The sequence below is a fragment of the Pelodiscus sinensis genome, chromosome 8 (assembly GCF_052426305.1).
Source record: "Pelodiscus sinensis isolate ZL-2025 chromosome 8, ASM5242630v1, whole genome shotgun sequence".
NCBI classification, from domain to species: Eukaryota; Metazoa; Chordata; order Testudines; family Trionychidae; genus Pelodiscus; species Pelodiscus sinensis.
In genome coordinates, this window is record NC_143059.1 from 70950842 (window position 1) to 70961090 (window position 10249).

A 10249-nucleotide genomic window follows, 5' to 3' on the forward strand; every position below is an offset into this window, starting at 1 on the left:
GAAACATAAGTTACATGGACTTCAGCAGTAGTGTAGACCAGACCTCAGAGCAGATCTCTACCAACCCACTCCTTTCCCCAGCATACCCCCTTCACCAGAGCATGTGGAGTGGTTGGCACTGACTGGACCAATTTTTGGGGGGTTAGGCCACCTGAGAGCTTTCCCATGTGGGCTTCCCAGCTGGTACCCTATGGTCATAGTCCAGGTAGCACAAGAACTGGCCCATATATATGTATGTATGTAACTTCCTTGGGGTTTAGAGAGCATGACCCCTTTAAAACTTTGTCCTGAGGCAGAGGAAGTCCTGGTTGTCCCAGGGGCATAGAGAGGTGAGTCTGACAGGAAAGGTGTGTCTGTAGTTCCAGATAAGAGATCTGCAGTGAGCCGACCTTCACATAATGAAACAGCCTCCAAGTCGGCAGGCAGGAACTAACGCTATAACAGGCATTCCAGCAACCCTGAGCCTCAGCAGCCCCATGTCACAAGGGGAAAACCTAATTGACCATTCTTCAAATGCAGAAGCGGTTCAACGTCACGTCACAACAGCAGCATAAAACAGTACAGCAAATGCAGGTCTGCTGTAGATTTAGTATGTTGTTTAATAAAAAGGATCTGTAAGTACTGAGGTTGCCTCTTCCTTTCTCCTCTCTTGATTTTTACTCACGTTTCTTCTTTTCTACTTTTTCTCTCTCTTATGAACATTACGGCACGGTGGGATTAAGGTCAGAGAGAGGAGTAATGCACCAGCCCAAAGTATGGAACACAATCAATGAGCATGCTACAGTTATTATTACAGTGGCAGAGCTGCAGTGAACACTTTTGTTAAGGCTTCAGAATAGTTTTGTTTACAATCCCCCTGCCCTCCTTTCCACCCTCTATTTTCACATACTTGAAAGTATCTGAAATCTTCCTCTTTTTGGGTGAACTTTATCTTTGGCTTCCATCCAAAAGATTAATTTGTTTTTTTTCCCTTTGGGGAAGTGTGAATAAAAGTCATTCACAGTCCTTCTTGATATATGGTGCATAAAACACATACCTGCAATATCCCACTGTAAAATTTATTGCCGCACTTTGTCCACCAGGTCATTCAAAAACCTGCTGTACCCTGAAACGGTCCTCAGTGAAGAGATCTTTGACCTAGGTTAATAAAAAGTAAAGTTAAACAAAATGTCTTTTAAAAAAAGGTGTTCTAGCTCAAGCAGAAGTTATGGGCTTGAGGCAGGGTGAGTTTCTATGGCCTGTATTATGGACATCAGACTATGTAATCAAAAATGATCCCTTCTAGCCCTGAAATATATGAAAACTATTAACTTTGCAGTCGGTGGAGTTACTCTGAAGATGAATTGGCTGTGTAATTCCACACCAGCCCCTAGAAATTGCATTATGAATAAAACGTACAGCACAGGTATTGACTTCCTTTTTATTTTCTCTCTAGCAAACAACTAAGTGGCTAAAAGGATCAAACAGCTTGTGTGGGTAAATGTTTAATTCATGGCAATTGGGGGGTATAAATCTACTGTACACTAGTATGCTGTGCTCTAACTATCCATGTGTCCCTCACTAACATGCACTAAACGTTCCCTAGCACACTTTGATCTACTGTGCTTCAGCTTCACAACAAGAATAGGGAACTAGGGATTTTTTCATGTGCGGTAGCAAGATGCACAAGAACAGTTAGTGCACTGTAGATTACACTCCCGCTTGCCCCACCCTAACTGTTCATCTAGAGAAGCTCAAAGTGTCTCATTCATCTAAATTCTCCCAAATTTGGGGTAAAATTCACCCCATGGAGAGGGCCAATATAAAGCCCCTACCCTGCCTTTATTTACATCCCTTTTAAAGATCCATTTCTGATTAACTTACAGTGAATCTAGTGAACTGGTATAACAATTCCATAGTCATTGCTCCCTTTCCCCTTACATCTGTACGTTGTCCATCTCTTTCTCTAGACTGAACTGCACAAGTCCCAGAGAGGAAGCCATATTAGCCTGTACCTGCAAAAACAACCAGGAGTCCTGTGGCACCGTAGGGCACGTCTACAGTAGGAAATTATTTCGAAATAATTTATTTCAAAATACTAACTCCTGAAATAACTATTTTGAACTAGTGTGTCCACACTACGGGGAAGCCTCAAAATTAGTCCAAGGCAGGCTCCCTTAATACGGATGCCACAGGCCTGCTGACAGATGGCAGATTCACAAGCCCCCCAACAGGAAGCACTGGGAAGTAATTACTTTGCATGACTCTGGGGAGTAGTTGTTTCGAAATAGCAGCGGTGGAGCGTCCACACTACTGCCATTTCGAAATAACTATTTTGAAAAAAGCTTATTCCCTCAGGAAAAAGGAGTTGTTATTTCGAAATATCCAGCCCCTTATTTCGAAATAATGGGCTTGGTAGTGTGGACGCTCCGCTTGTTATTTCAAAATAAGGGGAGTTTTTTCGAAAGAACTCCCTAGTGTAGACCAGGTGTGACGTAGTGGGGGTACTTGCTGGGCTGTGGTGACCTCTGCTGTCTGGAGCAAGACCCATCAGGGAAAACCTTATTATGCAAAGGTACCATACCGGTTGAACCAGCCTACCCCCCATGGGGAGAAACAAAGGGAGGTGGAAGGCTGCCCTGGCTGGGGGCAGGGCTGGGAGTGGTAGAGTTAGTTCCTGTCTGGAAAGCAGGGGAGAAGGAGCTGGGGAGGGGGGCTGGGACTCCCCCATCTCAAGGGGGGGCACTGAGGCCTCTTAGCCCCAGTTCCTGTAACCAGATTACATCTGTGCTGTGCTGTATCCTGGAGGAGCAATAAACCATCCTCAATTCCACTGGCTGGTGGAGTCTGTTTGTGCCATTTCGGGGTGCAGGAGACGGGGGACTCCCAACGCGCCATCACACCAGGGCTTAGAGACTACCGGATTTATTAGGGCATAAGCTTTCTTGGGTAAAACTGGGTTTTATCTACAATAAATCTGTTAGGGTATGTCTTCACTACAATGTTATTTCGAAATATCTAATTTCGAAATAGTTATTTTGAAATATCTTATTTTGAAATAATGCGTCTACACACAAAATGCATTTTGAAATAGCTTTTTGCTATTTCAAAATAGTGCGTCCACACTGATTGGACACTGAATTGCATTTAAGGCCAGCCGGAACTGGTTCCGGCAGGTCATCAGGTCAGAAGTTATCTTGTGGCCAGGGCTGCCAGCAGGGCATCCTGGGAAGGGCTGGAGGCCCCTTATTTCGAAATAAGCATCTACACAGCGCTTATTTCGAAATAGCAATTTTGAAATTGGCCCTATTCCTCGTGGAATGAGGTTTACCAATTTCGAAAGAAGCCCTCCGCTATTTCGAATTAATTTCAAAATAGCAGTTGGCTTGTGTAGACGCTAGGAAAGGTATTTCGAAATAACGGCTGTTATTTTGAAATAACTTTGCTGTGTAGACATATCCTCAGTCTCTTAAGTGCCACAGGACTCCTCATAGAATTGCACAAGCTGAGGATAGGGACAGTCCTTTACGTGAATTCCTGGAAAATCCCTAGCACATTCTATGTTCTAGGATATAAATAAATAACAAGGCTGTTCTAGAAAATTCTCTTTTACTTGGATAGAGAAGATCCCGAGAAACAAGAGCTCCCAGTTGTTAGAGCTGCAGGCACTTGGATAATCCATATAAGAGCAGAGGAAGCAGTCATCCAGTAAATTAAAGGCACTCATGCATAAATCATATAATATATATTGCTTATGAAGCACCTTTACCTCAGCTTCTAGGGTAACATCACTTCACCCTGGGCCCAACACAACAGGGTGTTTGATTGCCTTCCACTTTCTTTGATTGCAATAGGGAAGTGGAGGGCAGTCCTCACAGAATTATGAACCAACTGGTTTGCTCTTAGCTAAATGGTACACACCAGCTGGTATTGCAAACTCCGAACTACACCACAGACAGCTGGTGTAAAAATACGTCCACAGATATCACCATGCCCCAGTAGAGACCCAGTGGAATGCACATTTCATTTCTAATACACCATGCAGTTAGATCAGTAATGCTGACTGAAAACAACAGCCCATTTAGCTTTTCTGCCTTCCCCCTCTCCATCACCTTCCTCTGAACTTGGCTTGAATTTTTTATATTACTAATTTTTCCTTTCATTAACTGGATTTTTCATAAACAAATTTGTTTGTAAATTGTGTAATACATAATTGATTTCTGTTTTAATAACTGATTTTAGTTTAACCTTTCATATACATAATTAAATGCTTCAAGTACGGCTAAGGTTAGGTAGCAAATGGTTAATGCATTATGAGACGCTTATATATAGTCTGTTAATATAAATACATCAGGCTGAGCCCCTATTAGCCCCGGCCTACACACGGGAGTTATTTTGAAATAACTCCCCTTATTTCGAAATAACAAGTGGAGCGTCCACACGACCAAGCCTGTTATTGTGAAACAAGGGTCTGGTTATTTCGAAATAACTCCTGCTTTTCACGAGGAATGATGCTTATTTCGAAATAATTATTTTGAATTAGCGGTAAGTAATTACTCCCCAGTGCTTCCTGGGGCTCTAAGTCAAGGTAGGGCATCCATATTAAGGGAACCTGCCTCGGATTAATTTCGAGACTTCCCTGTAGTGTGCACACACTATTTCAAAATAGTTATTTCAGGAATTATTCTTTCAAAATTATAGAAATGTAGCCATGTTAGTCTGGTGTAACTGAAACAAAAAACAGGACTATGTAGCACTTTAAAGACTAACAAGATGGTTTATTAGGTGATGAGCTTTCATGGACCGGACCCACTTCCTTAGATCAAATAGTGGAAGAAAATTGTCACAACCATATATACCAAAGGATACAATTAAAAAAATGAACACATATGAAAAGGACAAATCACATTTCAGAACAGAAGACGGATGGGGCGGGGAAGTAAATGTCTGCGAGCTAATGATATTAGAGGTGATAATTGGGGAAGCTATCTTTGTAATGGGTAAGGTAATTAGAGTCTTTATTCAAACTTGGGCGTAAAGTGTCGAATTTAAGCATGAATGACAGTTCAGAGGATTCTCTTTCAAGTGTAGTCTTAAAAGGCCTTTGAAGCAGGTAATCAAGTCGTTGAGACAATGTCCTTTCTGGTTGAAATGGCAAGAAACTGTTTTTTCTTTGTGATCCTGTCTCATCTCATTGCAGGAGGAATACCAGCTAATTCAAGTTAGGGCTTTAAATCGGAATCCCGTTTCACTGCCGCGTGTAGACGCGGGCAGTTACTTTGAGCTAGTCAATTTCTAAAATGGCAACCGGCTGGGAACGTGCAAATCAAGCACGGGATATTTAAATCCTGGGCTTGATTTGCAATTACGGTCGCCCTCATTAGCCTCCCTAGATCGATCTAGGGGGTTAGTGTAGACGTACCCTAAGGTGCTACAGGACTCCTCATTCATGTCAGGGTGAAATACTGCTTGAGTCAAATACTGTTTAGTTTGTAGAACTCAGATGGTGATTTTTTTAAAGTAATTAATTTTGATCTCTTTTGTTTACCACTTAAAATCTATTTTTCTGTAGTTAATAACCTTGCTTCATATTTTGCCTAAAACTGTGCAGTGGTTGAAGTGCTTGGGAATCCTCAGCTCTGTTTACAAAAGCTAGTGTGTGTCCTCTCCATATTCAGGCTATGTCTAGAAAGTTTCAAAAGAGGACATGCAAATTCCGCGGGAATTTGCATGTCCTCTTTTGAAATTTCAGCGTAGTCTAGACGAGCCCCCAGGAAGGGGCAAACTGGACATTGAACTTACAGTAACCAGGCTTCTGACCAGTGGAAGATAGCATCATTCTGGGGTGCACAACTGGGAAACTGCGGGGGAACTGCATGAAGTCAGCCTAAAATGATAGAATCCTAGGGCTGGAAGAGAATTTGGGAGGTCATTGAGTCTGACCCCCTGCCCGCTGGTTCATGAGTAGCTGGGAGATCACTCATGTAATGCAGTTGGGTATGTCCCTGGCTGTGGATGTCTGGGTAAGTGCAGTGCCTATCAGAGGATTATAACCATGAGAAAGGGATACCTCAGGAAGGTGGGAGAGAGGGCCCAGGAGTCCCACAATCCAATCTGCACCCCGGTAATCCCATCACAGATGTATTATCTCCATTTTACAGATGGAGAAACTGGAGCAGAGAGCTGTTGAAAATAAACACGCCATAGGCCATAAACCAAGCAAGGAGCAGAGCCAAAATTAGAACAGGGGAATTCCTGTCTTCCGGAAGTGTGTTCACTCCACTAGACCCTGCTGAATTCAGGAGGCTATACATTTAGTTCCTTCTTTGATGCACCCAATTAAAATTGTTAATAGAAGTCAGGGGTTTGCACTATCTATACCAGTTAAATCTCTGGAAGCAGAAATTAACAGACATATTATAGCTTCGAATGGGGGGAGGGATACTAGCATCCGTATTAGACATTCGTTTCATCTATTGGCTAGGCTAAGCCATAAGTGCTCCTAAGTCCTAAGCCATTTTTTTAAATGCCCGAATGATTGACAGTTCTAGTATCCATTATATGGAACTTCTAATATTTGACGTAACAAAGTTTAGGGATGCCTCAGAATTTGTGTCAAACCTGCTGCCCTACCTCCTCCCAAAATGCCGAACATGACATTAAAAACAATCAGGTTTAAGAATAAAGCTTTTGTCTATGGTTGACTGGACAAAGAAGAAAGTAACAGTTCTGACGTTCTTGCTTGGAGCCACAATATAGACACTGCGTTAACTGGCTTCTTGCTTCACACAGCAAAATGTGCTTCAAGGCAGCTCATAGCTTAGATTAGAAGCTGCATTAGACTGCACATTTTTCTGCAGTGACATCAGGGCTTTTCGATGGATGAAACATGCATTGCAGCATCACTGCATGCACCAATCTTAAGTAACACACATGGCAACCTAAATTTCAGAATCGTGTGCTGCTACCGGATGTCGCTCTGTTGAAATGCACATAGAGTTTGATGTCAGAGTGAAATGGGAAAAATCCAAGTTCCCGAGTCACAAATCTGCATTGGAGAATGAAAGGGCAGTGCCCCTTGTCAACAGTGAACGCCTCTTTTTGTTTGCAGCTCACTGGCTATGTCTAGACTGGCATGATTTTCCGCAAATGCTTTTAACGGAAAAGGTTTCCGTTAAAAGCATTTGCGGAAAAGAGTGTCTAGATTGGCATGGACACTTTTCCGCAAAAGCACTTTTTGCGGAAAAGCGTTTGTGCCAATCTAGACGCACTTTTGCGGAAAAAAGCCCCGATGGCCATTTTTGCGATCGGGGCTTTTTTGCGCAAAACAAATCTGAGCTGTCTACACTGGCCCTTTTGCACAAAAGCTTTGTGCAAAAGGACTTTTGCCTGAATGGGAGCAGCATAGTATTTCCGCAAGAAGCACTGATTTCTTACATGAGATCGTCAGCGTTCTTGCGGAAATTCAAGCAGCCAGTGTAGACAGCTGGCAAGTTTTTCCGCAAAAGCAGGAGCTTTTGCGGAAAAACTTGCCAGTCTAGACACAGCCAGTACTGTGTATAGCAAGGAAGATGGTATTAATCAGAATGCTAGTTTTCTCACCTCAGGCATCCAAAAGTTAGACGATTTCTTCTGAAAGTATCAGACAATCTCTGTGCCTTAGTTTCCACCTCGCTGCCCTGGCAGTCTCATTAATATTTGTAAAGCACTGTGAGGCGCTCAGCAAGAAGATGCCAGTGAATGGCAGGGTGTTATCTGTAAGAGCTGCTTTTAGGTTTCTTCATGATGAAAAGTGAGTCCCTTGTCACTTCTGTTGTGATAAACACAGGCACCTGTTTTGCACAAGGGAGATGGGAGAAAGTGCCATCTTCCCTAAGAATATGTCTACTCTACAGGGTAAGATCAAATTAAGATAAGCAACTTCAGCTATGTTAATTGCATAGATGAAGTTGAAGTCCCTTAAATTGGCTTTTGGCGCTGTCCACACTGCAGAAAGGTGAAGGGAGAACACTCTCCCTTTGACTTCCCTTACTCCTCATGGAAGCAGGACTACCGGCATTGACCAGAGTGCTCCTTTCCCTTCAAATTAACATGTCTTCACTAGATTCGCTAATTCGAATTCTGGAAGATTGACAGTGGCAGCTTTGATCTTCTCTCTAATGTAGACGTACTCTAAGATGCTGTGACAAGATGTGACTCACCACTGCGGCGCCTCCTACTGGATGCTCCAAGGTTTAGGTCTGTTCACCAGTATGTCCTCTTCTAGTGGTGCCTTGCTGCCCTCACTTCTGCTCCTGGATTTTTGTCACTCCAAGACTGGAAAACAGGCTTTTCACGGAGTATATGTGACCAGCTTTATGTTTTGGATCAATAACCTCAGCTGTTCTTTCATCCGTCATCATAGCGTTGCCACATAGGTGGAGGCTGCTACCCAGGAATAACCCATCTAAGGATATAACGGTAACAATGTTGAGTTCTTACTTGGTGCTTTACGTAAATAAATAAATAAATGTTTATTTATAATAATAAATGTAATAGATGTTCTTTAAGAACATTTATCAATCATCATAAAACCCCTGTGTGGTAGGTAAGCTCCCTTAGTCCTCCCTCCCTCTCATTTTCCAAACGGTGAAACAAGACTGAGAGAGGTTATGGGGGCTTACCCAAAGCCACCCACATAGACCATGATGGCATTAGAGCTCATCGACCTTCGTTACAACACATTTCAGGCTATCACAATCCACATCTGAGACAGTGCTTTTCAACTTGAGCTCTTTGTAGTCTGTCCTCACCCCATTCTGGCCAAGATGGAGATGGTGCACAGCTGTGGTAAGCCTTAGCTGAAGCCTGGACAAATCCAGAGAAACCATATTTCAGCAGTCACAGAGAGGTAGCCATGTTAGTCTGATCTTGGTAAAACAAAAAAAGCAGTCGTGTGCACTTTAAAGACTAACAAGAGAGTTTATTCCATGATGAGCTTTCATGGGGCAGACCCACTTCTTCAGATCATATGCTGAAAGCCAATTGGCATGACCATGATAACAGAGGGATGCAATGAAAAAAGACAAATTGACAAATCAGCTACATAGAACAGAAGGTGGAGGTGAGAGGGGAGGAGTGACAAGGAAGGAGGAAATTGCTTACTGTAAGAGTCAATTAAGTGGCTAATCTGGGGTCACAACGAATATCAAAAGATGGGGAGGCTGTCTTTGTAATGTGTAAGATAATTATCTCGATTAAGGCCCATTCAAAACGTGTCAAATTTTAGCATACATAAAAGTTCTGAGGTCTCCCTCTGTAATCTGGCGTTAAAGTCTCTTTGTTGTAAGATGCATGTTGTCAGGTCTTTAAGGGAATGACCAATTTGATTGAAATGCTGACTGACAGGTTTGTGTGTGTGGAGATTTCTGATGTCTGATTTGTGAGCATTGATTCTTTGGCGAAGTGACCGACCAGTTTGTCCAATATACATCACTGCAAAGAAGATGGTTGGTTGCACTCTAAAGGACAATTATTCTGGAAGTAAACCTCCTTTTTATCTGATTAGGAATGTTGGCAGCCAGAGTATTGTGCGATTGAGCTCTGAATGCTGTCAACTCTAGCGACTGATGGTGACAGCTCTGGTGTTTTATTTGTGAGAAAAGTACAGCTGGGCATCTCTGTGTCAGACTAAGGCCTTATGTGTACTTTACCTAGAGACTGATGTTCTGGTGATCGCTCTTCCGGGGTTCAATTTAGCAGGTCTAGTAAAGACCTGCTAAATCGAATGCCGATGCTGCCCCTCTCAACCTTGATAATCCATGGGATTGCGAGGAGTAAGGGAAGTTGATGGGAGAGTTTCTCTCATCAACCTCCCACCATCGGGATGCGGCAGAAATTTGACTTACCTCCGTAAGTCAAATTTCTGCCACATCCCGATGGTGGGAGGTTGATGAGAGAAACTCTCCCATCAACCTCCCTTACTCCTCGCAATCCCATGGAGTATCAAGGTTGAGAGGGGTGGCCACCCTCGCTACTTCCTAAACCGCTATGTAACTGCATGTTGGATGATCATACATTCCAGATACCATGGTGATGAGCATAGTATGGCAGCTAGGCAGACGGAGGTTGCACAAGAACCTGCTTCACCAGTGGCGTGGGCAAGTGAGCACCATTCAAGTGACTTTCACCTGTGCTTACACCTGCTTTACACAGTGCTCTGGAGCTACAGCACCCTGCAGGACAGAATGGGGAGCCGCTCACGCGCTACAGTACAGCCACAGCGTAATAC